The 25,744-nt window shown below is 40.6% G+C and overlaps 1 non-coding gene across 1 annotated transcript; it reads left to right on the forward strand.

Annotated features, from left to right (window-relative positions):
• Positions 1–995: 995 nt before the first annotated feature.
• LOC112798722 (small nucleolar RNA R71) lies at positions 996–1,103 on the forward strand. Its single transcript, XR_003200320.1, has one exon. It is a non-coding gene; the product is annotated as a small nucleolar RNA R71 (small nucleolar RNA).
• The last annotated feature ends 24,641 nt before the right edge of the window (positions 1,104–25,744 follow it).

Below are 25,744 nucleotides of genomic sequence, written 5' to 3' on the forward strand. Positions count from 1 at the left end.
GCTCCAAGGTATTTAGCAACTTGCTCTTCAGTGACATACTCATCCTCTTCAGAGGAAGAATACTCATCAGAGCTCATGAATGGCAGAAGTAAGTCCAATGGAATCTCTATGGTCTCAGTTTGAGCCTCAGATTCCCATGGTTCCTCATTGAGGAACTCATTGGAGGCCAGTGGACGCCCAGTGAGGTCTTCCTCAGTGGCGTTCACTGCCTCTTCTTCCTCTCAAAATTTGGCCATGTTGATGGCCTTGCACTCTCCTTTTGGATTTTCTTCTGTATTGCTTGGAAGAGTACTAGGAGGGAGTTCAGTAATTTTCTTGCTCAGCTGACCCACTTGTCCTTCCAAATTTCTGATGGAGGACCTTGTTTCAGTCATGAAACTGTGAGTGGTTTTGATCAGATCAGAGACCATTATTGCTAAGTCAGAGGTATTCTGCTTAGAACTCTCTGTCTGTTGCTGAGAAGATGATGGAAAAGGCTTGCTATTACTAAACCTGTTTCTTCCACCATTATTGTTATTGAAACCTTGTTGAGGTCTCTGTTGATCCTTCCATGAGAGATTTGGATGATTCCTCCATGAAGGATTGTAGGTGTTTCCATAGGGTTCTCCCATGTAATTCACCTCTTCCATTGAAGGGTTCTCAAGATCATAAGCTTCTTCCTCAGATGAAGCTTCCTTAGTACTGCTTGGTGCATTTTGCATTCCAGACAGACTTTGAGAAATCATATTGACTTGTTGAGTCAATATTTTGTTCTGAGCCAATATGGCATTCAGAGTATCAATCTCAAGAACTCCTTTCTTCTGACTAGTCCCATTGTTCACAGGATTTCTTTCAGAAGTGTACATGAATTGGTTATTTGCAACCATTTCAATCAGTTCTTGAGCTTCAGTAGGCGTCTTCTTCAGATGAAGAGATCCTCCAGAAGAGCTATCCAAAGACATCTTGGACAGTTCAGAGAGACCATCATAGAAAATACCTATGATGCTCCATTCAGAAAGCATATTAGTGGGACACTTTCTGATCAATTGTTTGTATCTTTCCCAAGCTTCATAGAGGGATTCTCCTTCCTTCTGTCTGAAGGTTTGGACTTCCACTCTAAGCTTACTCAATTTTTGAGGTGGAAAGAACTTTGCCAAGAAGGCATTGACTAGCTTTTCCCAAGAGTCCAGGCTTTCTTTAGGTTGAGAGTCCAACCATGTTCTAGCTCTGTCTCTTATAGCAAAAGGGAACAGCATTAGCCTGTAGACCTCAGGGTCAACCCCATTAGTCTTGACTGTGTCACAGATTTGCAAGAACTCAGCTAAAAACTGATGAGGATCTTCCAATGGAAGTCCATGGAACTTGCAATTCTGTTGCATTAGAGAAACTAATTGAGGCTTAAGCTCAAAGTTGTTTGCTCCAATGGCAGGGATAGAGATGCTTCTCCCATAGAAGTCGGGAGTAGGTGCAGTAAAGTCACCCAGCACCTTCCTTGCATTGTTGGCATTGTTGTTGTTTTCGGCTGCCATGAGTTCTTCTTCCTTGAAGAATTCGTTCAGGTGCTCTAAAGAGAGTTGTGCTTTGGCTTCTCTTAGCTTTCTCTTCAAGGTCCTTTCAGGTTCAGGATCAGCCTCAACAAGAATGCCTTTGTCTTTGCTCCTGCTCATAAGAAAGAGAAGAGAACAAGAAAATGTGGAATCCTCTATGTCACAGTATAGAGATTCCTTTAGGTGTCAGAGGAAAAGAAGAGTAGAAGACAGAAGTAGAAAATTCGAACTTATCAGAGAAAATGGAGTTCGAATTTTGCATCAAGGGATAGTGTTAGTCCATAATTAGAAGGATATGAGAAGGAGGGAAGTAATTTTTCGAAAATTAAGTGAAAAATTTTGAAAACATTTTTGAAAAACATTACTTAATTTTCGAAAATGAAAATGGAAAAGAAATTAAGTGATTTTTGAAAAAGATTTTGAAATTAGAAATAAAAAAGATTTGATTGAAACTATTTTGGAAAAGATGTGGTTAAGAAGATATGATTGTTTTTTTAAAAAAATGTGATTGAGAAGATATGATTTGAAAAACATTTTAAAAAGATTTGATTTTGAAAATTAAAAACTTGGCTAACAAGAAAAGATATGATTCAAACATTAAACCTTTCTCAACAGAAAAGGCAACATACTTGAAATGTTGAATCAAATCATTAATTGGTAGCAAGTATCTTTGAAAAAAAGAAAGAAATTAAATTTGAAAGAGATTTGATTGAAAAGATATGATTTGAAAAAGATTTGATTTTGAAAAACTTTGAAAACTGAAAAAAATTTTGATTTGAAAACAAAATCTTCCCTTCTAGCCATCCTGGCGTTAAACGCCCAGAATGGTGCACATTCTGGCGTTTAACGCCCAAAATGCTACCCTTTTGGGCGTTAAACGCCCAACCAGGTACCCTGGCTGGCGTTTAAACGCCAGTCTGTCCTTCTTCACTGGGCGTTTTGAACGCCCAGCTTTTTCTGTGCAATTCCTCTGCTGTATGTTCTGAATCTTCAATTCTCTGTATTATTGACTTGAAAAGACACAAATTAAAAATATTTTTGGATTTTTAATAGTAGGAAAAAATCAAAATGCAACAAGAATCAAATAACAATGCATGCAAGACACCAAACTTAGCAGTTTGTATACTACTGACACTAACAAAATGAGAATGCACATGAGACACACAAGACACTCAAGTCAATAGAATTCAAAGATCAGAGCACGAAAATCATCAAGAATTACTTGAAGATTCTTAAGACACATGCATGAATGCAATAAGAACAAAAACATGCAATTGACACCAAACTTAACATGAGACACTAGACTCAAACAAGAATTATTTTTGGATTTTATGATTTTTTAATTTTTTTGTGTTTTTCGAAAATTAAGTGAAAAAAGATATCAAAATTCTTAATGAGAATTCCAGGAATCAGTGCAATGCTAGTCTAAGACTCCGGTCCAGGAATTAGACATGGCTTCACAGCCAGCCAAGCTCTCAAAGAAAGCTTCGGTCCAAAACACTAGACATGACCAAAGGTCAGCCAAGCCTTAGCAGATCACTGCTCCAAAAGCAAGATTGATAAAAATCAACAAGCTCTTGTGATGATAAGTTGAAACCTCGGTCCAATGAGATTAGACATGGCTTCTCAGCCAGCCAGATTTCAACAGATCATCATGAAACTCTAGAATTCATCTTCAAGAATTTCGAAAAAAAATAAATACCTAATCTAAGCAACAAGATGAACCTTCAGTTGTCCAAACTAGAACAATCCCTGGCAATAACGCCAAAAATTTGGTGTTGTTGCCGGATCTTGGCACTGATGTTACCAAAAGCTTGCTCAAAACTTGAACAATCCCCGGCAACGGCGCCAAAAACTTGGTGCGCGAAATTGTGAACAATACTTTTTCACAACTCTCATAATCCCCGGTCATGAACCCCAAAAACTTGGTGGCTCAATACCATGGCATTACACAACTTCGCACAACTAACCAGCAAGTGCACTGGGTTGTCCAAGTAATAAACCTTACGCGAGTAAGGGTCGATCCCACGGAGATTGTTAGTATTGAAGCAAGCTATGGTCATCTTGTAAATCTTAGTCAGGCAAACTCAAATGGTAATGGTGATGAACGAAAATAACACAAAGATAAAGATAGAGATACTTATGTAATTCATTGGTAGGAACTTCAGATAAGCGCATGAAGATGCCTTCCCTTCCGTCTCTCTACTTTCCTACTGTCTTCATCCAATCCTTCTTACTCCTTTCCATGGCAAGCTTAAGCAAGGGTTTCACCGTTGTCAGTGGCTACCTCCAATCCTCTCAGTGAAAGCGATTGCATATGCTCTGTCACAGCATAGCGGAATTCATCTGTCGGTTCTCAATCAGGCCGGAATAGAATCCAGTGATTCTTTTGCGTCTGTCACTAACGCCCCGCCCTCAGGAGTTTGAAGCACGTCACAGTCATTCATTCATTGAATCCTACTCAGAATACCACAGACAAGGTTAGACCTTCCGGATTCTCTTGAATGCTGCCATCAGTTCTCGCCTATACCACGAAGACTCTGATCTCACGGAATGGTTGGCTCGTTTGTCAGACGAGCACTCGGTTGTCAGGCGATCAACCATGCATCGTGCAATCAGGAATCCAAGAGATATTCACTAGAGCCTTGATCGCTTGTAGAACAAGAGTGGTTGTCAGTCACCTTGTTCATGGGTGAGAATGATGATGAGTGTCACGGATCATCACATTCATCAAGTTGAAGAACAAGTGATATCTTGGATAAAGAACAATCGGAATTGAATGGAAGAACAATAGTAATTGCATTAATACTCGAGGTACAGCAGAGCTCCACACCTTAATCTATGGTGTGTAGAAGCTCCACCGTTGAAAATACATAAGAACAAGGTCTAGGCATGGCCGAATGGCCAGCCTCCCAAAGTGATCAAAAGATCTAAAGAAAAGGTTCCAAAGATCCAAAGATTCTCAGATTCTCTAATACAATAGTAAAAGGTCCTATATATAGAAAACTAGTAACCTAGGGTGTACAGAGATGAGTAAATGACATAAAAATCCACTTCCGGGCCCACTTGGTGTGTGCTTGGGCTGAGCAATGAAGCTTTTTCGTGCAGAGACTCTTCTTGGAGTTAAACGCCAGCTTTTATGCCAGTTTGGGCGTTTAACTCCCATTTGGGTGCCAGTTCCGGCGTTTAACGCTGGGATTTCTGAGGGTGACTTTGTACGCCGGTTTGGGCCATCAAATCTTGGGCAAAGTATGGACTATCATATATTGCTGGAAAGCCCAGGATGTCTACTTTCCAACGCCGTTGAGAGCGCGCCAATTGGGCTTCTGTAGCTCCAGAAAATCCACTTCGAGTGCAGGGAGGTCAGAATCCAACAGCATCTGCAGTCCTTTTTAGTCTCTGAATCAGATTTTTGCTCAGGTCCCTCAATTTCAGCCAGAAAATACCTGAAATCACAGAAAAACACACAAACTCATAGTAAAGTCCAGAAAAGTGAATTTTAACTAAAAACTAATAAAAATATACTAAAAACTAACTATATCATACCAAAAACATACTAAAAACAATGCCAAAAAGCATACAAATTATCCGCTCATCAAACCTTCTGTAGAATCCTGCATGCCCCAGAAAGCTTCTGATTGCCTTAACATTGGCAGATGGTGGTAATTTTTTAATTACTTCAACTTTAGCTTGATCCACCTCTATTCTCTTGTTTGAAATTTTATGCCCAAGGACAATCCGTTCAGTCACCATAAAGTGACATTTTTCCCAGTTTAGAACTAGGTTTGTCTCTTGGCATCTTTTCAGAACAAGTGTTAGATGGTTAAGGCAAGAGCTGAATGAGTCTCCAAATACTGAGAAGTCATCCATGAAGACTTCCAAAAATTTCTCTACTATATCAGAGAAGATAGAGAGCATGCACCTCTGAAAGGTTGCAGGTGCATTGCACAGACCAAAAGGCATCCTTCTGTAGGCAAATACTGTAGAAGGACATGTGAATGCTGTTTTCTCTTGGTCCTGAGGATCTACTGCAATTTGGTCGTAACCTGAATAGCCATCCAGAAAGCAGTAGTATTCATGACCTGCTAGTCTCTCTAGCATCTGGTCTATGAATGGTAAAGGAAAATGATCCTTTCTGGTGGCTGTATTGAGCCTCCTGTAGTCAATACACATGCGCCACCTTATAACTGTTCTTGTAGGAACCAGTTCATTCTTTTCATAATGAACCACTGTCATGCCTCCCTTCTTGGGGACAACATGGACAGGGCTCACCAGGGGCTATCTGAAATAGGATAAATAATCCCAGCCTCTAGTAACTTAGTGACCTCTTTCTGCACCACCTCCTTCATGGCTGGATTTAGCCACCTCTGTGGTTGAACCACTGGCTTAGCATCATCCTCCAATAGGATCTTGTGCATGCATCTTGCTGAGCTAATGCCCTTAAGATCACTTATGAACCACCCAAGAGTTGTCTTGTGTGTCCTTAGCACTTGAATTAGTGCTTCCTCTTCCTGTGGATTTAAAGTAGAGCCTATGATCACTAGAAAAGTGTCACCTTCTCCCAGAAATGCATATTTCAAGGATGGTGGTAGTTGCTTGAGCTCGGGTTTAGGAGGTTTCTCCTCTTCATGAGGAATTTTCAGAGGTTCTTTTATTTCCTTTAATTCCTCCAGATCAGGCTGAACATCTTTAAAGATGTCCTCTAGCTCTGATTCAAGACTTTCAGTCATATTGAACTCCTCCACCAAAGAGTCAATGATATCAGCGCTCATGCAATCATTTGGGGTGTCTGGATGCTGCATAGCTTTGACAACATTCAACTTAAAGTCATCCTCATTGACTCCAGGGTCAGTTCCCCTTTTTGGACGTCAATGAGGGTTCGTTCAGTTGCTAGGAAAGGTCTTCCTAGAATGAGAGTTGCACTCTTGTGCTCCTCTATTTCCAGCACTACAAAGTCAGTGGGAAAGGCAAATGGTCCAACCTTGACAATCATGTCTTCAATTACACCTGATGGATATTTAATGGAGCCATCAGCAAGTTGGAGGCATATTCGGGTTGGTTTGACTTCTTCAGCCAAACCAAGCTTTCTGATAGTCGATGCAGGTATTAGGTTGATACTTGCCCCAATATCACATAGAGCTTTCTTGGTACAAGTACCCTCTAATGTGCATGGTATCATAAAGCTTCCAAGATCTTTAAGCTTCTCTGGTAAGCTCTTTAAAATGACTGCACTGCATTCTTCAGTGAGAAAAACTTTTTCAGTTTCTCTCCAATCCTTCTTATGACTTAAGATCTCTTTCATGAACTTAGCATAAGAGGGTATTTGCTCAAGTGCCTCTGCAAACGGAATCTTTATTTCAAGAGTCCTGAGATAGTCTGCAAAGCGGGCAAATTATTTGTCTTGTTCCGCTTGGCGGAGTTTCTGAGGATAAGGCATCTTGGCTTTATACTCTTCAACCTTAGTTGCTGCAGGTTTATTTCCTACAGAAGTGGTGGGAGAAGCCTGCTTAAGGGGGTTGTTATCAGCATTTTGGTGCACGAAATTGTGATCAATACTTTACACAACTCAAATAATCCCCGGTGATGAACCCAAAAACTTGGTGTTCAATACCATGGCATAAACACAACTTCACACAACTAACCAGCAAGTGTACTGGGTCGTCCAAGTAATAAACCTTACGCGAGTAAGGGTCGATCCCACAGAGATTGTTGGTATGAAGCAAGCTATGGTCACCTTGTAAATCTTAGTCAGGCAAACTCAAATGGTTATGAATGATGAATAAAACATAAAGATAAAGATAGAGATACTTATGCAATTCATTGGTGGGAATTTCAGATAAGCGTATGAAGATGCTTGGTCCCTTCTGTCTCTCTGCTTTCCTACTGTCTTCATCCAATCCTTCTTACTCCTTTCCATGGCAAGCTGTATGCAAGGGTTTCACCGTTGTCAGTGGCTACCTCCCATCCTCTCAGTGAAAATGTTCAACGCACCCTGTCACGGCACGGCTATTCATCTGTCGGTTCTCAATCAGGTTGGAATAGAATCCAGTGATTCTTTTGCGTCTGTCACTAACGCCCAGCCTTCAGGAGTTTGAAGCTCGTCACAGTCATTCAATCATTGAATCCTACTCAAAATACCACAGACAAGGTTTAGACCTTCCGGATTCTCTTGAATGCTGCCATCAATTCTAGCTTATACCACGAAGATTCTGGTTAAAGAATCCAAGAGATATCCACCCAATCTAAGGTAGAACGGAGGTGGTTGTCAGGCACACGTTCATAGGTGAGAATGATGATGAGTGTCACGGATCATCACATTCATCAAGTTGAAGAACAAGTGATATCTTAGAACAAGAACAAGCGGAATTGAATAGAAGAACAATAGTAATTGCATTAATACTCGAGGTACAGCAGAGCTCCACACCTTAATCTATGGTGTGTAGAAACTCCACCGTTGAAAATACATAAGAACAAGGTCTAGGCATGGCCGAATGGCCAGCCTCCCAACGTGATCAAAAGATCTAAAGATCAAAAGATTCCAAAGATCAAAAGATTCCAAAGATCAAAAGATGAAAATACAATAGCAAAAGGTCCTATATATATAGATAACTAGTAGCCTAGGGTTTACAGAGATGAGTAAATGACATAAAAATCCACTTCCGGGCCCACTTGGTGTGTGCTTGGGCTGAGCATTGAAGCATTTTCGTGTAGAGACTCTTTTTGGAGTTAAACGCCAGCTTTTGTGCCAGTTTGGGCATTTAACTCCCACTTTGGTGCCAGTTCCGGCGTTAAACGCTGGGAATTCTGATGGTAACTTTGAACGCCGGTTTGGGCCATCAAATCTTGGGCAAAGTATGGATTATCATATATTGCTGGAAATCCCAGGATGTCTACTTTCCAACGCCGTTGAGAGTGCGCCAATTGGGTTTCTGTAGCTCCAGAAAATCCACTTCGAGTACAGGGAGGTCAGAATCCAACAGCATCTGCAGTCCTTTTTAGTCTCTGAGTCAGATTTTTGCTCAGGTCCCTCAATTTCAGCCAGAAAATTCCTGAAATCACAAAAAAATACACAAACTCATAGTAAAGTCCAGAAAAGTGAATTTTAACTAAAAACTAATAAAAATATACTAAAAACTAACTAAAACATACTAAAAACATACTAAAAACAATGCCAAAAAGCGTATAAATTATCCAAGAGGCAACAATAGAAGCCTTATCCAAGAAATTCTATAGAATCCATCAATATCAAAAAAAGAAAAGGTCCTAGCCATAACAGGTCATGATCAGGGATGGATGACCCCCATAATTAATTACCTCACAATAGAAGCCCTACCTACAGATGAGAAAGAGGCAAAGAGGTTAAAACGGGAAGCACAATACTACACCATCATAAATAATACTTTATACAAAAGAGGGATTTCAACACCATTGCTAAAATGCATGCTGACTTCCAATACTAAGGATATCCTAGAAGAAGTACACAGTGGCATTTGTGGCAATCACCTCGGAGAGCAAGAACTCGCCAAAAAAGTACTTTGGGCAGGATTCTATTGGCCAACTCTACAAAAAGAAGCCATAGAATTTGTAAGGACATGTTCGCCATGTCAAAAGCATGCCAACTTCCACACCGCTCCGCCAGAGGAACACATCAGCGTAACCTCACCTTGGCCATTCGCAAAATGGGGACTCGATCTCCTTGGACCTTTTCCTCAAGGATCAGGACAAGTCAAATTTCTCATAGTAGGAATAGACTACTTCACAAAATGGATCGAGGCAGAACCCCTAGCCAATGCCATAGCTCAAAAAAGTCAGAAATTCCTGTATAAAAACATCGTCACAAGGTTCGGAGTTCCATACTCTATCACTACAGACAATGGTACCCAGTTCACAGACGCAGAAAACTAGCGGCCGACCTGAATATAAAATAACAATTCACCTCTGTTGAGCACCCCAAGCCAATGGGCAAGCTGAAGCTGCTAACGAAGTTATATTAGCAGGGATAAAACAGAGATTACAGGATGCAAAGGGAGCCTGGGCTGAGGAGATCCCACAAGTCCTATGGGCGTACCGAACGACTCTACATTTCACGACAAAGGAGTCACCCTTCCAATTAGCTTACGGAATGGAGGAAATGATTCCAGTGGAGGTCGAAGAAGGATCCCCCAGAGTAATCCATTTTAGCAAAAAAGTCAATTCCTAATTTCAAAGGGAAGAGCTCGACTTACTTCCAAAAATCCGAGAGAAAGCTCGGATAAGGGAAGAGGCGCTGAAAAGACGAATGGCCTCCAGATACAACCGAAAAGTAATACAGCAGGCCTTTGTTGAAAACGACCTTATCCTAATCCGAAACGATATAGGAACAACTCGACCTGGAGAAGGAAAGTTGGCAGCAAACTGGAAAGGACCCTTCCGAGTCAAAGAAGTATTGGGAAACGGCTACTACAAACTTTCCGAACTCGACGGGCGAGAGCTTCCTAGATTATGGCACGCCTGCAACCTAAGAAGGTACTATAGCTAGGGGTGATAAAAGATCTTGGACAAGGCGCACTCTTTTTCCTGAAAAAAGTTTTTTAACGAGGCGCCCCGCCAAGACCTACAAATCACCCGACTTAGGAAATTAACTCCTCATGTATATTTGCATTTTCCTTTAATAAAATTTGTTTAGATTCTCTACAAACGCTCAAGTCATATTATTTTGAAAACATTCATCGCCCGATTATAAAGCTACAGATCGACAAAAAGTGAAAATCGAATTCACTGCGCGATCACGATAAAAACAAGGGCTAAAAACCCAAATTCTACAAAATTGGCAAAGATGAAAACAGAATAATGCAAGAAGTTATAGAAAGTGATCCATAGAAAGGACCTGACGAGGACTTAATAAAATGGATTTCTATAAAATAACTTAAAGACTGGCCAGCACAAAAAGTCGGACCAGCTTCAACAACCCAAGTTATAAGTAAAGCCCTGGAAAGAGGTCTGCCAGCCCTATAAAAGAAGATTACTATAACTTCGAAGAGCCCGACATGGCAAAGTTGGACTCCTACAAAAAGTTACAAAAGATAATCCCTGAAAGAGACCTAAAACAAGGTCCAAAAAAGAGGACTATCAAGTAACTCGACAGGGCCCGATGTGACAAAGTCGGCCCGAAAAGATAAAGTTACAAAAGATAATCCCTGAAAGAGACCTAAAAAGTCCAAAAAAGAGGATTATCAAGTAACTCGACAGGACCCGACGTGACAAAGTCGGCCTAGAAAGATAAAGTTACAAAAGATAATCCTTGAAAGAGACCTAAAACAAGGTCCAAAAAAGAGGACTATCAAGTAACTCGACAGGGCCCGACGTAACAAAGTCGGCCCGGAAAGATAAAGCTACAGAAATAACTCAGAAGAACCCGACATGATGAAGTCGGCGCAAATGAGAAAGAGTTATAAAGTAATCCCTGAAAGAGACTTGAACAAGGTCCAAGAAAGAGAATTACAGAAATAACTCGTAAAGAGCTCGACATGATGGCCACCCGAAAACCTCAAAAAGCAAATCCTAATAGAGACCTCACAAAAGGTCCAACCAAAATGGATTGCTAAAGATAACTTCGGGACAAAGAAAGAAGACCAACACACAAGGTGGATTCAACCTTAACAGAAGTCGGGCTACAAACATAAAGCAAAAAAGGCCCAATCCAAACACAAGTCACAGTAATGAACAAACTCAAGAAGCCATTAGAATCAAGCCCAAGAGTTCGGAGACTATTTTGTTTAACAAAAATAAAGTTGCTAAGCAAAGCAACTAAAGAAGTACCAAAGTCAGAAGCATGCTTTACAAAATAAAAAGTTCAAAAGCCCACAGGCCGGGCTATACCAAAATATACCAAAGATAATTAAAGAGATTTCGGAGGTCCTCCACTAGTGACATCAACATGGGGTGAAGGAGGACGAGTCTGGAGAGGCACCGCATCCACTGTCCCATCGCCTCGATTCAAGATCTGACAATCAGGATCTGGCTCAACTACGGTCGAGGGGGCTGAAGAAACTGGCATAGCAGAAGCTTTAAGAGAAGGCGCAGGAGGAGGTTCAATGTCATCATCGGGATCATCTGGGACAATCTTGCCATCCTTTACTACGTTATCAAGACTAATGAGAGTCAAATCGGCATCAGGAGCAACAATCCAGAACTGCTCCATCAGGTTCTCATAGGCGGCAGTCACGCTGCCCACAAGGTGACCCTGAAGCTCGGCATAATTAACCCGAGAAGTTTCCAAGTCATCTCGGAGATGCACCAACTCCCTATAAGCTGAGACATAGCTATCCTTGTGCTTCAATGCCATGTCCTCAGCCAACTTCAAGGAAGCCGCCAAGGCGATAGAGCTAGCCTTCTCACCCTCCAGTTCCTTTTCTACCTTCGCCAACTTCACCTCCAATTCCTCCTTCAGACCCTTGATCCGATCAAACTCTGATTTAGCCTCTTCCATGAAAGACTTCGTAGCATGAAACGAGATACCCTGAACAGTTCGGAAAATAGCCGCACCCATATGTGCCATCTTCACACTGTTTCTGGTGATGAAGTCTAAATGCTGAAGAAGGGACACGTCATCCATAGAAAGCGCACTGTAATGGGCAACTTGCTGGTTGACAAACTTGACAGCATCAAAATCCGGGGCATCCAGGTTAAACGGCTCATTTGTTTTCTGCTTTTTTGAGGAAGGAGCACCAGAAGCAGCAGTAGAAGTTTGTGGAGGATCTACCAGGCGAACCCGAGGAGTAGGGATCACCCTCCTCTGCCCAGGGGAACCTGGTACAGGCGGTTTCATGGTGGTTTGAGAAGATCCCTCCCTTGCCGCATTGACCGAGATGTTTTGTGCAGCGGCTGCCTTCTTGGCTTTTTTGAAAGCCTTCATGGAGTCGTTATTTTTCGACATTTCTGAAAAACAGAAAAAACAGAATCAGCAAATAAAAGTCATGGATCACAGGGATAAAATAGAATAAAATAGCACGTCAGTCAATACCCAACACTTTTCGGACCAAAGAGGGGTCCCCCAGAAATTTCTTAGTATCCAGATGAGGAGGCTGCCCCCAAATATCCTCCAATACGCTCACAAAGGCCTGTTCGACCCCGTCCAACATCTCGCAAGTATATCGAGACACTATGACATTCTTTTGCCACTCAAGAGGAAAAGCAGGTTCATCATTTTCATCAAGAAAAAAGGGGCGAACCCCCGCAACAGCTCGAACTTTAAAGAATTAGTTTTTAAAGTCCTTAAAGGACTCATCATACATGGCAAAGACTTTGTGCCCTTGAGCAGATCTAAAGGAAACCCAAGAAGCTTTCTTTTTTGAAGAGGCCCCAGGCTTGGCCGAAACAAACAAATAGAGGAAAAGAGTTAGAGAAGGCTTGATGCCTAACTCTTGACGCAGCAGCTGAAAATTTTTTATAAAACCCCACAAATTGGGATGAAGCTGGGATGGAGCAATGTTACAAGACCACAACAAGTTGGTCTCAAAAGCGGAAAAAGGAAAAGTAATGTCCAAAAGACTAAAGAAGTATTCATAAGCATAAAAATAGGGACGCTCCCCTTCAACTGAAGTAGGAAAACAAACTCTCTCATTGGAATCAGGCGCTACCAGCTCGTAATTCCCTTCCTGGGCCCTCTACCACAAACCCTATGGTGTTTTCGCAGCTCTCTATAGAAGTCGGAATCCACCACTGAAAGACATAGAAGAACCATGGAATTCACCCAATCGGCCATGCCCTCAGGGACTTGGGAAGACGTCTCAACAATATTCTTGCGAGAAGCCATAAGACCAACTAGTCCTACAATAAAGAAAAGAATATCGGATTGCTAAAACACATCTCGGACACTAGCAAAACAACTCGACTACATAACCCAGTACATTACAAGCAACAAAAGGAGTCCCCAGGACTTACACTAAAAATCCTGGAGCACCATTTGGGGGCAGCCACAATACAAGAACCCAAGAAGATTTACAAGATTCACACCCCAGCAACAATCCTTCCCTTTCAAAACTAGAAACAACAACCGAAGCAGAAATCATCAAGAAAACATCGTCTTCATCAAAAGAGAAACTACCAACAGAACCTAAAACCACTAAAGGAGCAACCTTTTTTCAAGCAGCGACAACATGCAAAACCCTAGAGACACTAAACGGAAGGGCAAAAAGAGGACCAGAACACGTACATCACAGCGGCAGTCAAGCACGGTAATATGAAAAGATTCAAGCTTTCCAACATAGATGCAGGCAAAATCAAAACTTTATTGAAAAATCACATTCTAAAGCAAGTAAAGAAGCAGGGAAAAGAACCAACCTGAGGAAAACAGGAAGCGCTGGAGAAAGCGAAGAAAGAAGGAAACCAAAATCGCACTCCAAGAGCAACACCAAACGATCACCAAGCGAACGTCGTAGAAAGGAAATGAGAAAATCACAAAGAAAACAGAAAAGAGAGAAAGAAGGTTACGAAGAAGAGAAACTGTTTTTCAAATGCGAAGTTCAAAAATAAAGTGACCCAGAGAAAACGGAGCATTAAAAGCCCATTAAAGAAGGTGTTAAACCCTCGCACATTTCCAAAGCTAGAGCGCTAATGCAAAAGCGCGCGCTTAAAGAAGCAGAAACGTTCCACATTCAAAAAGGAGCTCTATAAAGATAAAGCGACAAAATGCTTGAGTTCGGCTTTACCCAAGCAGGCCCGAAGACTAAGACTTGACCTCCAGATAAAGACCGAGCTCGAGTAGGGGCACTGTTCATACCCTGGGTCGAGATGTCCGACCCGGGATGACTAGCAACGAGACGACCGACCTCCTCAGGTCAAGCTACCCGATCTCTTCTCAAAGAGCACGGCCAAATTGTCAGAAAAGCCCAAAGAAGGGCCCAAATAAAGGAACACGACCCAAATTCTAAGGCAGTCCAAGCCTATAGAGATAAGGGCGGTTCTCGTGAAGATAAGATGATCTCACTCAAAGATAAAATAAGATAAGATAAGATAACTATCTTATCTCCGGAAAGGTCATTCCACATCATTATAAATACACTGGAGCACCCAGGTATAACTCATACTCTGATTCTACTCAATACCTGCTTAATACCCTTGCTAACTTAAGCATCGGAGTCCCTTGCAGGTACCCCCCACCCTCTGGGATGAAGGATCAGCATCATCACCAAGTCCAATGAGTCGGACACAGTGACTCCGACCACCATCATCAGATCAGACTCCGCAGCTCCGAACAGCATAGAAGATCTCGTCCGAGATCGACCTCTAGTTTCAGGTAACCCTCGGAACAGTTACCATCCGTCCTCTCAGTGAAAATGGTCCAGGTACGCTGTCACCGCACGACTAATCATCTGTCGGTTCTCACTCATGCTGGAATAGGATCCATTGATCCTTTTGCGTCTGTCACTACGCCCAACCCTTGTGAGTTTGAAGCTCGTCATAGTCATTCAATCCCTGAATCCTACTCGGAATACCACAGACAAGGTTTAGACTTTCCGGATTCTCAAGAATGCTGCCAATGGATTCTAGCTTATACCACGAAGACTTTGATTAAGAAATCCAAGAGATACTCATTCAATCTAAGGTAGAACGGAGGTGGTTGTCAGGCACGCGTTCATAGATTGAGAATGGTGATGAGTGTCACAGATAATCACATTCATCATATTAAAGTGCGAATGAATATCTTAGATAGAAATAAGCGTGTTTGAATAGAAAACAAAAATAATTCCATTAATCCATCGAGACACAGCAGAGCTCCTCACCCCCAACAATGGAGTTTAGAGACTCATGCCATCAAAGAGTACAAAGTTCAGATCTAAAAATATCATGATGTATAGAATAAATCTCTAAAAGTTGTTTAAATATTAAACTAGTAACCTAGGTTTACAAAAAATGAGTAAACTGAGATAGATAGTGCAGAAATCCACTTCTAGGGCCCACTGGGTGTGTGCTAGGGCTGAGTTGAGCTTTTCACGTGCCTGGGCTGTTTCTGGAGTTAAACGTCAGGTTGTAACCTGTTTTGGGCGTTTAACTCTAATTTGCAACCTGTTTCTGACGTTTAACGCCAGAATGGAACATGGAACTGGCGTTAAACACCAGTTTACGTCGTTTATCTTCGAGCAAAGTATGAACTATTATATATTTCTGGAAAGCCCTGGATGTCTACTTTCCAGCCCAATTGAGAGCGTGCCAATTGAACTCCTATAGCTCCAAAAAATCCATTCCGAGTGCAGGGAGGTCAAAATCCAAAAGCATCAGCAGTCCTTTTTCAGCATGAATCAGATTTTTGCTAAACTCCCTCAATTTCAGCCAGAAAATACCTGAAATCACAGAAAAATATACAAACTCATAGTAAAGTCCAGAAATATAAATTTTTCCTAAAAACTAATAAAAATATACTAAAAACTAACTAAAATATACTAAAAACTACATGAAATTACCCCCAAAAAACGTATAAAATATCCGCTCATCATGCTGCAAAGGTTGATTTTAGATGTCACATAATTTTAACAAATGTACTTCTAAGATGTCATATATATCGCCATGTTATTTTTCTAGTTTATACGAGTTAATTTATTTGGACCATAATTATATATATTTTAATTGGTGATACCGTTCAACTGTTTAGCAATTATTGTTTCAGACATTGCTAAAAATATTGGGTATGCATTCTTATATTTTTAAATTTTAACTACATTAAACTATTATTTTTAAATAAAAACTTGGGACAATTTTTTGTATGAATAAAGAGATAACACGGTCTTATTTGAATGATATTACAAGTTCTCCAATAAAGAAGTCGAAGATCTAATAATGGTGCGTCTTGATGTTTGATTTTGTAATAGTTTAAATGCATTTAGTTCAGGATATATGCTTTCAACATTATATATTACTTGATTTTATATTTTTATTACTATGGATACTACCTATAGGGGTGGCAAGTGAGGAAGCCCGCCTCGTCTCACCAGAAGTCCACCCTTTGGCGGGCTGGCCCGCCCTGTCTCGCCTAGTGAGGCGGTTCTAAAATTCCACCCCACCTCGCCTAACTGTAGATTGGTGGGTTGGCGGGCTAAGCCCACCAAAGCTCCTCTTTTTTTTACTATTAACTACTAAATAATATATATAACTTCACAATCATATTAATAAATTTATAATTTTTAAAAATATAAAAAATTATATTTTTTATATTCACAAACATTAATGTCTTTGTAATAATAAATATCTAATAAATATAATCATAAACCAAGTTTTCATCCAAAACATAATTATAAATATTGTCTCCAAAGCAACATAAACATAATCCAAAACACTCAATTTTCATCTTCATACTCTTGTAAGCTGGGTTGGGAAAAGCTAGATTTTGGCAAAAAAATTACAAAAATACTCCATTGCGAAAAAAACTAAGCCCAGCGGGAAAGGCCGCCCCGCCAAAGCCTGCAATTTAAGAGGTGCGGGTTAGGCGGGCTTTTGTTCTTTGGCGGTCCCAATTTTTCAGCCCGGCCCGCCTTTTTAGTGGATTACGTGGGTCGGCCCACGGTACTGAACTCTAAGGAAAAACCTGCCACCTCTTCTCCCCATAGGAATCCTCCTGTATTCCAAACGGAAATGAGGTTTTGTGCAGCTTGAGAAGAGGCTCCATATGAAGGAGAGGTAGTCAATCACCAACCCAACTCTTCGCCCCTTCCATAGGGAAGCTCTATTAACAGGCTAGGCTTTCCTAAATCGAACTTCAACTCAAGAAAGTAGAAAGATCATCCTAAGAAGGAGTTAGGAAAGCGCGATCCTTATCTTCACCTAGCGGTAACTCTCTACCAAGAACCTCATAACAAAAGGAAATGCAAATCCCTCACTCTGTAAGATTTTTACGCCTAGCCTCTCCAAGGTCTCACTTTAATGAAAGTGTCCGAAAGACTGTATTGAGAGTGCACCCCCTTTGTAGGAGAATATATTAATATATATATTTAAGTGACCTTATTTGGGGTATTCTTTTGTCCAAGGAAAGATGAAGGAAGCAGGCAAGGCCCGGCAGGTTTAGGCCCGTTTGTCACCCCTAATTACTTATAAGGATATATAGTTAACGTTTTTAATTTTGTATGATATAATTTTATGCTAAGAAGCAATTTTTCTTTATGATAAAATGTGGCAATTCAAGCTAGCCATGAAAAAATGGAATAAAATAATTTGGGTTAGCCACAGAAATAGTGTAGCTAAATAACCCACCAACATTAGCCACGGAAAAAAAATGTTGCAAAAAATCCGTCTTGCCACACAAAAAAGTGTGGCAAAATTATACTTTTTGTTTAGATTATTTTCATTTAGCCATGGTTTGGAGTGTGAGCAATGATGTCAAAACCGTTGCTACTCAAATGTCTCCACAATTTAAAAAACAGTGGCTGACAGGCCAAAAACCGTGGCTAAATAAAAATGCATCGCCCTTGTTAGCCACGGATCTCCATTCATTGTTAATGTGTCATCGCCACGGTTTTTTCCGTGGCTAAAGGCCATTTTTTGGTAGTGCAAGCCTTTCAAGATTTCAAAGCATTTCTGGGCTAACCAACCATACTCACCCGACTTATCGTGGCAGAAAAGCTTGTCCTCTACTTGGCAGTAGCTTCAGCCTTGATCCGAGAAGATGAGAGCAGGCAGCAACCTATTTACTTTGTCAGCAAAGCCTTACAAGGAGTAGGGTTGAACTATCAAAACATAGAAAAATTTGTGTATGCTCTTATCTTCACCTGCCAAAGGCTCCGACCTTTTTTCTAAGTTCATACAATAAAGGTCAATACTAATTAACCAATGAAGCAGATTCTACAAAAAATGGACCTAGCAGAAAGAATGATACAATGGGCTGTGAAATTGTCTGAGTTTGATTTAAATTCTGAAGCCCGGATAGTAATCAAGTCCCAGTATCTCGCTGACTTTATAGCTAAATACATCAAAATTCGGGGAAGTCTGACAACTTGGAGCCTATATGTAGATGGGTCGTCAAATAAAGCTGGCAGTGGAGCAGGCGTCATCCTGAAAAGTGAACAAGAAACCCAAATAAAACTGTTATTAAGGTTCGAGTTCCCTGCTTCTAATAATCAAGTAGAATATGAAGCCTTGCTTGTCGGCTTGAAGCTGGCTAAAGAGGTTGGGGCACAAAGCTTGATAGTGTTTAGTGATTTTCAAATAGTAACTTCACAGATTAATGACACTTATCAAGCCAAATACCCCAATATGAAAAAATACTTAGATGAAGCTCGGGAATAACTAGCACAATTCTCGAAAGGAGAGGTCCGAAACATAACTCGGGAGTCAAATGCCTGAGTAGATGCCCTCACCAAGTTAGCCAGCACCAACCCAAGGAGCAACAATAGAAGCCTCATCCAGAAGATCCTCCACACACCATCAATATCAAAAGAAGATGACAACTCGGACATAATGACCATATCCAATCAAATTTAGGATGGATGATCCCCATAGTCAACTATCATAAATTTGATGTCTCCTCAAAGATGAAAAAGAGGCTCGAAAACTTGTAACAGAAGCATAAAACTATACATTGGTCCACAATATCCTATATAAAAGAAGGGCATCAACACCTCTCCTAAAGTGCATCCCGACCTCTAATCCAAAGGAGGTCTTAGAAGAAGTACATAATGGCATATGTCGGAACTACTTGGGAGCCCGATTACTAGCCAAAAAGGTTATCCGAGCGGGCTTCTTCTGGCCGACCTTGCAAAGGAAAGCGGCCAAGTTTGTCAAAAAGTGCTTGCTTTGCCAGAAGCATGCCAACTTCCATGTTGCACCTCCCGAAGAGCTTATCTGCGTCATCTCACCATGGCCATTCGTAAAATGCGGTCTCGATCTTCTCAGACCATTCTCTCAAGCTCCAGGACAAGTAAAATACCTCATGGGGATTGACTATTTTACTAAGTGGATCAAGGAAGAACCATTAGCAATCATTAAGGTCCAACGAAGTCGGAAGTTTCTCTACAAGAACATTTTCACAAGGTTTGGAGTTTTTCACTCCATCACCATGGACAATGGGACTCATCTTTTACTAACTTAACCTTCAGGAATTCGGTTGTCAGCCTCAAGATAAAGCACCAATTCATATCAGGGGAACATATCAGGCCAACGGACAAGTCAAAGTCGCAAATAAAGTCATATTGGGCGGGTTGAAACACCGACTACAAGACGCAAAAGGAACATGGACACAGGAGATCCCTCAAGTCTTATGGGCATATCGGACAATCCCTCATTCCACAATAGGGGAGTTACCTTCCCGACTTACTTATAAAGTAGAAGCCATGATTCCTATAGAAATCGTTGAAGAGTGGTAACACCCTACCACACAGAGCTTTACACCTAGGACGTAAACCAGAGGTGGCGAGGTGCTATTGATGTGTGGAAAACGATCCAACATAAAACTCACCGGCAAGTGTACCGGGTCGCATCAAGTAATAAAAACTCTCGGGAGTGAGGTCGATCCCACAGGGATTGAAGGATTGAGCAATTTTAGTTTAGTGGTTGATTTAGTCAAGTGAATCAAATATTGGTTGAGTGGTTTATCATTAACAGAAACTAAATTACTTGAAATGTAAAGGGGGAGGGGAGAATTGCAGAAATTAAAGAGAACGGAAAGTAAAGGTGCTGAATCTTAAAGAACAAGAAATTAAATGACTGAAACTTAAAGGGCAAGAAATGTAAATTGCAGTAACTTAAAATGCAAGAAATGTAAATTGCTTGAATGGAAATGGGAGTTGAGGATTAGGAATTCAGAATTTCAGCAAGGGAAAGTGAATTGCAACAATTAATAGAGCAGAAGATGAATTGGGAATTCAAACAAGAAATGAAATTAAATCGCAGCAGGGGTTCACAGAAGAACCAACAAGGAAAATGGGATCTCAGGACTCAAGAGACTAGATAGCAAAGTCTAGATCTCAATTGCCTTCCCAGATCCAAGTTCACAAAGCAATTAACAAGAAATTGAAGAAGAATTAGTAAAGGAATTGTAATTAAACTCAATTATGCAGAAGAGGAATTAAAGAGATTTTGAATGGAGATTGAGACAGAATTTCCTCAATTCTTCACACCCAAAACTCAAACAAGAAAAGTAAAAATGCTCAAGCAAGAACGAGGAAGAAGAGAGATCAATTCTCCTCCCCAATTCTTTGAAATCTCAGTGAAGTCTCCAAGAGAAAGTTCCCAAGTTCAAAATTAAAAATAAAGATTCAAAGGAAGATTCAAAGTTCAAAAGTAAAGAAAAAGGTCCTAATTACATCAAACTATCTCCTATTTATACACTTTCTATTCTTGGATCTTAGGATTTGTATGGGCTTTTGATTTGGTGAAGAAATGAATTTTATTGGATTTTTAATCCAATTTTAGCCCATGAAGAAAGTAGCTCCCAGGAGGCTACCCTGCCCTTGTGGAGGGCAGGGCAGAAAATGATGCATCTGGCCCATTGGTGCGTGCGTGTGATGCGTTGGTGCGTGCAGGACGCTGCCCTGCCCTCCGCGCAGAACTTTTTGGTGCGCCAGAATGGTGCTCGTGCGTGCTGCTGGTGCTGCCGAGACTTCCCTTGGTGCGCCAGAATGGTGCGCTGGCCGTGCACCATAAGATGCTGCCCTGCCCTTGCGGAGGGCAGGGCAATGTTTCCAAATTGAAGCCCCGTGTTCGATCCTTGTGTGACGCGCACGCTACCTCTTTTCTTTGATTTTCTTGGCACCAAAGTAAGGCTTAGTTCCTTGCTTCCTCATGGTGCCGTGTTCGATCCTTGTGGCAAGCAATGGTGAGGTTTTTCTTCGAATTTCTCCCTTTGGTGAGCCTGATACTGCCCTTGAGGAGGGCAGGGCAATGTTTTTGTCCCCCTTGATCCATGGCATCAATTTGTGCTCTGCCCTTGTCGTGGGCAGGGCAGTGTTGCCTCTCAAGACTCGTTTCCTTATGTTGCCCTCCTAGAGGGCAGTGTGCCCTTGTGGAGGGCAATGCTTGCACTCCTCCTTTATGCGCCACGCCTTTTTCTCTTTGGGCCACGCTTTCTTAAGCCACGCTTCCTCTTTTCTTCTTTTCTTCACCTACAATAAACCAAAACAACTACTCAAAGTATCACTAAATTCACAAGGCTTATAAATCAATTAAAATTCAATTAAAATTAGCTTAAACCTCATGAGTTAGCATCAATTTAATGGTAGTTGCTTGATTTAAAGAAGTTGTGCATTTTCATTCCAAATCACTTACTTAGGATGTAAGAAAGTGCATAAAGACTAATAAAACAAGTGAAATTAGCTTAAAAAATGGGTATATGATGACTTGTCATCAGCTATAACCTCTAAAAATAAAAATACTAATGTAATATAATTGAAGGAAGTTATTAACTAGGAGCCTTGAATGAAAAGTTAATGAAAAATATAACAGAAATCACATCACTCATGAAAGTTACGCATAGATGGATAAGCAAGTTCAAAAGGAAGGTTTAAAACATAAACATATGAATCAAAATTCTAAAATATAGATAACAAGCTCCGACTCGACCTGCGAAGCTAAGGTCGGCCAGAGTATACTTACACATAGACACACACACACACACACACACACACACACACACACACACACACACACACACACACACACACACACACACACACACACACACACACACACACACACACACACACACACACACACATATACATAACCCAAAATATAATCCCAAACTATGTAATAAGCTTCTGTTTCTCCAAGTCAACCTCTAGGAGGGACAAAGTATAAAATACAAGGAGCGGAGAACAACTATGTAAATATATATACAAGCAGAACATAATGCTAAACGCAAAATATAGCTCTTCACTTCCAGAAGGTCTCCAGAATGCTTAGTGAGGTGTCTCCCAACCTACATCTGAAAAATAGCAACATATGTAAGGAATGAGAACCGGGATTCTCAATATGGTAAAGGTACCTGCATAGTTAATATAAAAGGTCCCGAAAAAGCTAAAGGCAATTCTAGAATTTTAACACTCAGAAAATCAAACAAAGTTAATACTAAACCATAAAATTTGGTACTCAACCCAAGGGATTCCCATTTCTAATTTCACTCTTCTCCTCTTGTGTCTTTCTAAACTAACACTTGACTTTCTGTCTTCTCAGACCTCCGAATCATAGGTGGAACTACCCTCACCGTCACCTCCGCCAGCATGAATGATCTCTTAATTGCAAACATAAACAAAATAGGCAAGGAAAACACAAGTATAGACAGCAGTTACAACAGATATGGTAAGTAGCAATTAATTACAGCTAAATAATTAGGCAGGTCAAAACAAAGCATACTCAAACAAATCACACAAATGCACATGATGCATATCTATCCTATGGCTAATGAGCTCATTTGTCGGTTATACAACCAACTTAACATGTCCGGTAGCTAACCTGGGCATTGTCTCTCTGTTGTGCATAAATATCTCAGCATACCGGCTGACCATTAGAGAGAGTGTGCCCTATCACCATTAGAGAGAATATGTGTCTTGTCACTATTAGAGGGAATAGGTGCCTTGTCACCCTCACAACCAGAGAAAAAACATAGACATACTCATCATAAATTATCTTCCCTTCTCATAATCATAATCATTCTCATGATAACTTAATCAGATTTATACCCAGAGCAAGTGGACAAAGCCACGGCATCTTACCCAGCTTCTCAACTCTTAACCAGAGCAATTGGATAGCACCACTGCATCTTATCCGGAGTCTCATTCAAAAATTCATTCTCTTTATCATTATAATTTATTCATACTCATTCAAAGTTCATAATTAACTCAGTTCTCATTATTCCTCTTTCTCATAACTAACCTCATCATCAAACACATCTCAACTCAGCCACTTTTCTTTACTATTATTATTATCTTCATTATTTACTTCTTATTCAACAGTACCAACGCTTCATTAATTCAATTAACACTTCGCAAAACCCTTCCAAATATCTCTTCAACTTATTTAATAGACCCATCCTCATTCTAAGGCTTAAAGGCTCACTAATGGATGTTAAACAAATGTAAAAGAAGTTTGAAAAGCTAGAGGTTTGGTTAAATATTCAAAAGATCACATTTGGCCAAAACAGGGGTTCCGTGTACGTGAGACTAAGTCCGCGTACGCAAGAGTGTGAAAAATGGCATCTTGCGTACGTGACCCCTAGTCCGCATACACGAGTCATGGAAATAGCAATACTTCTCCGCGTCGTGTAACACCCTAATATATAGATCTTTATGCTCGAGTCATAAGTCAATGATATTATGGTGGTACAACTCAAAGTGGAATAATTGTATGTGTGTGTGTGTGTGTGTGTGTGTGTGTGTGTGTGTGTGTGTGTGTGTGTGTGTTTAAATGAAAGAATTAGTAAACGAGAAGTCTGAAAAGGAATAAATTAAAATCGCGAATGAACAACACTCTCGTATAGATAACCGACGTAAGGTAAAGTGCGCTTCAGAAAGCAATGAGAATAAGATAAGGACAAGATGTGTATATATATATATATATATATATATATATATATATATATATATATATATATAAAATAGAACCAAAACCAATAATTTTCTCGAGCTAACTCAAGCCTAGAACATCAAAATCACATAATCTATCAAACTCAAAAACTCCCAAATTCGAATTTAAGAAGAGGAAGTCTGGGTGAGAATCTGAGATTTTCTTACCAAATTAGTTAGTGGAATTTGTAGAGAATTCCAAGACGAACGCATGACCGCTAATGGCTCATCAATCGGAGCTCCGGATCAAAAGTTATGGCGGAATGAAATTGGAGCCAAGGGTTTGCTCTTCTCTTTCTCCCCCTCACTATGTTTTCAGCGTGTTTCCCTCTTTGTTTGGGGAAGAAAGACTGATGCCCTTTATTTATATGGTAAGTGGGTTGGGCCTTGGGCCTAATACGGGCCCAGTTTGTCCGGTTCATCCCATTCAGTCCAATTTTGAGCCAAAACCTTTAAAATTAGTGTTAAAATTCTTATTTTAATTAGTTCTATCTCATTAAACTATAAAATTCTATTTTCTAATTTCTTTAAATAATAATTAATTTATTCATTAATTGTTTACTAATTTTGTGGGTTTTACATTCTACCCACCTTATTTAAAATTTTGCCCTCAAAATTTAGTTGCCTCAAAATCACCTTGCTTAAACCTCCTATAACTTCCAATTGAAGTATTAACTTAGAATTCCCGAAATCCTCTGAATCCTCAACAATGATTGATAGAACCTCACTTAATCCAAAGTTCACTACCTGTTCCGAGGGTTACTTGAAACTGAAGGTCAATATCGGACAAGATCTTTCTGTGTTGGTCGATGTTGCTGTGTCTGACCTGCTAGAGCTGGAGATGCTGCTGTTCCTTGATCACCAAAGGGTGGTGGTACCTGCAAGAGACTCCGATGCTTAAGTTAGCACGTGCTTTAGGCAGGATTTTGTATAGAATCAGAGTATGAGTTATACCTGGGTGCTCCAGCGTATTTATAGTAGTGTGGAATGACCTTTCTTGAGATAAGTTAGTTATCTTATCTTATCTTTGAGTGAAGTCATCTTATCTTTTAGGCCTAGCTGTCCTCAGGGTGGGATGCGTCCTTTCGTTTGGGCCTATTTGGGCCTCTACGGTGATTTGGCCGAGCTCTTTAAGAAGAGGTCGGTGGCGATCCTCCTTAAGAGGTCGGACGCTCCTTCTTTGATCATCCCGGACCGTATAGCTTGACCCACGGTATGAACAGTGCCCCTACTCGAGTTCGAACTTTCCCTTGAGGTTGTCTCTTTAGACTTCGACCCCTTCGAGGAAGTCGTGCTCGAGCATTTTCCTCTTATCAATCTCTTGTATAGTTCCTATTGGGATTGCCTCTTGCTTGAATGCGAAGCATTTCTTTCTTTCTTTAATTGTAGCGCGCGTTGCGCTTTCTTGGGAATGATGGCTTTAAAGGCTCATTTAATTTCCTTTTGCCGTTTCTTCTTTTCCCTCTTTGCATTTCATTTTTAAATTAAAGAAGGTTTTACTCTCACTTTTGGTTTCTTCCTCACTTTTCTCTTTTTCGCTCTTTGTTTGTTTTTCTGATTTTACGCCCCCAAGCCTCCTACCTCCATTGCTCAAAGAGGCGCTCATTGGTGCGTGTTTGTCGTTGCTTTTGTTTGAGCAGTGATCGCGCTTGCTCCTTCTTCTCTGCAGGTTGATATTTCTTTTCCCTTCTTATG

This window comes from Arachis hypogaea, chromosome 4, assembly GCF_003086295.3.
Source record: "Arachis hypogaea cultivar Tifrunner chromosome 4, arahy.Tifrunner.gnm2.J5K5, whole genome shotgun sequence".
Taxonomy (NCBI): domain Eukaryota; kingdom Viridiplantae; phylum Streptophyta; class Magnoliopsida; order Fabales; family Fabaceae; genus Arachis; species Arachis hypogaea.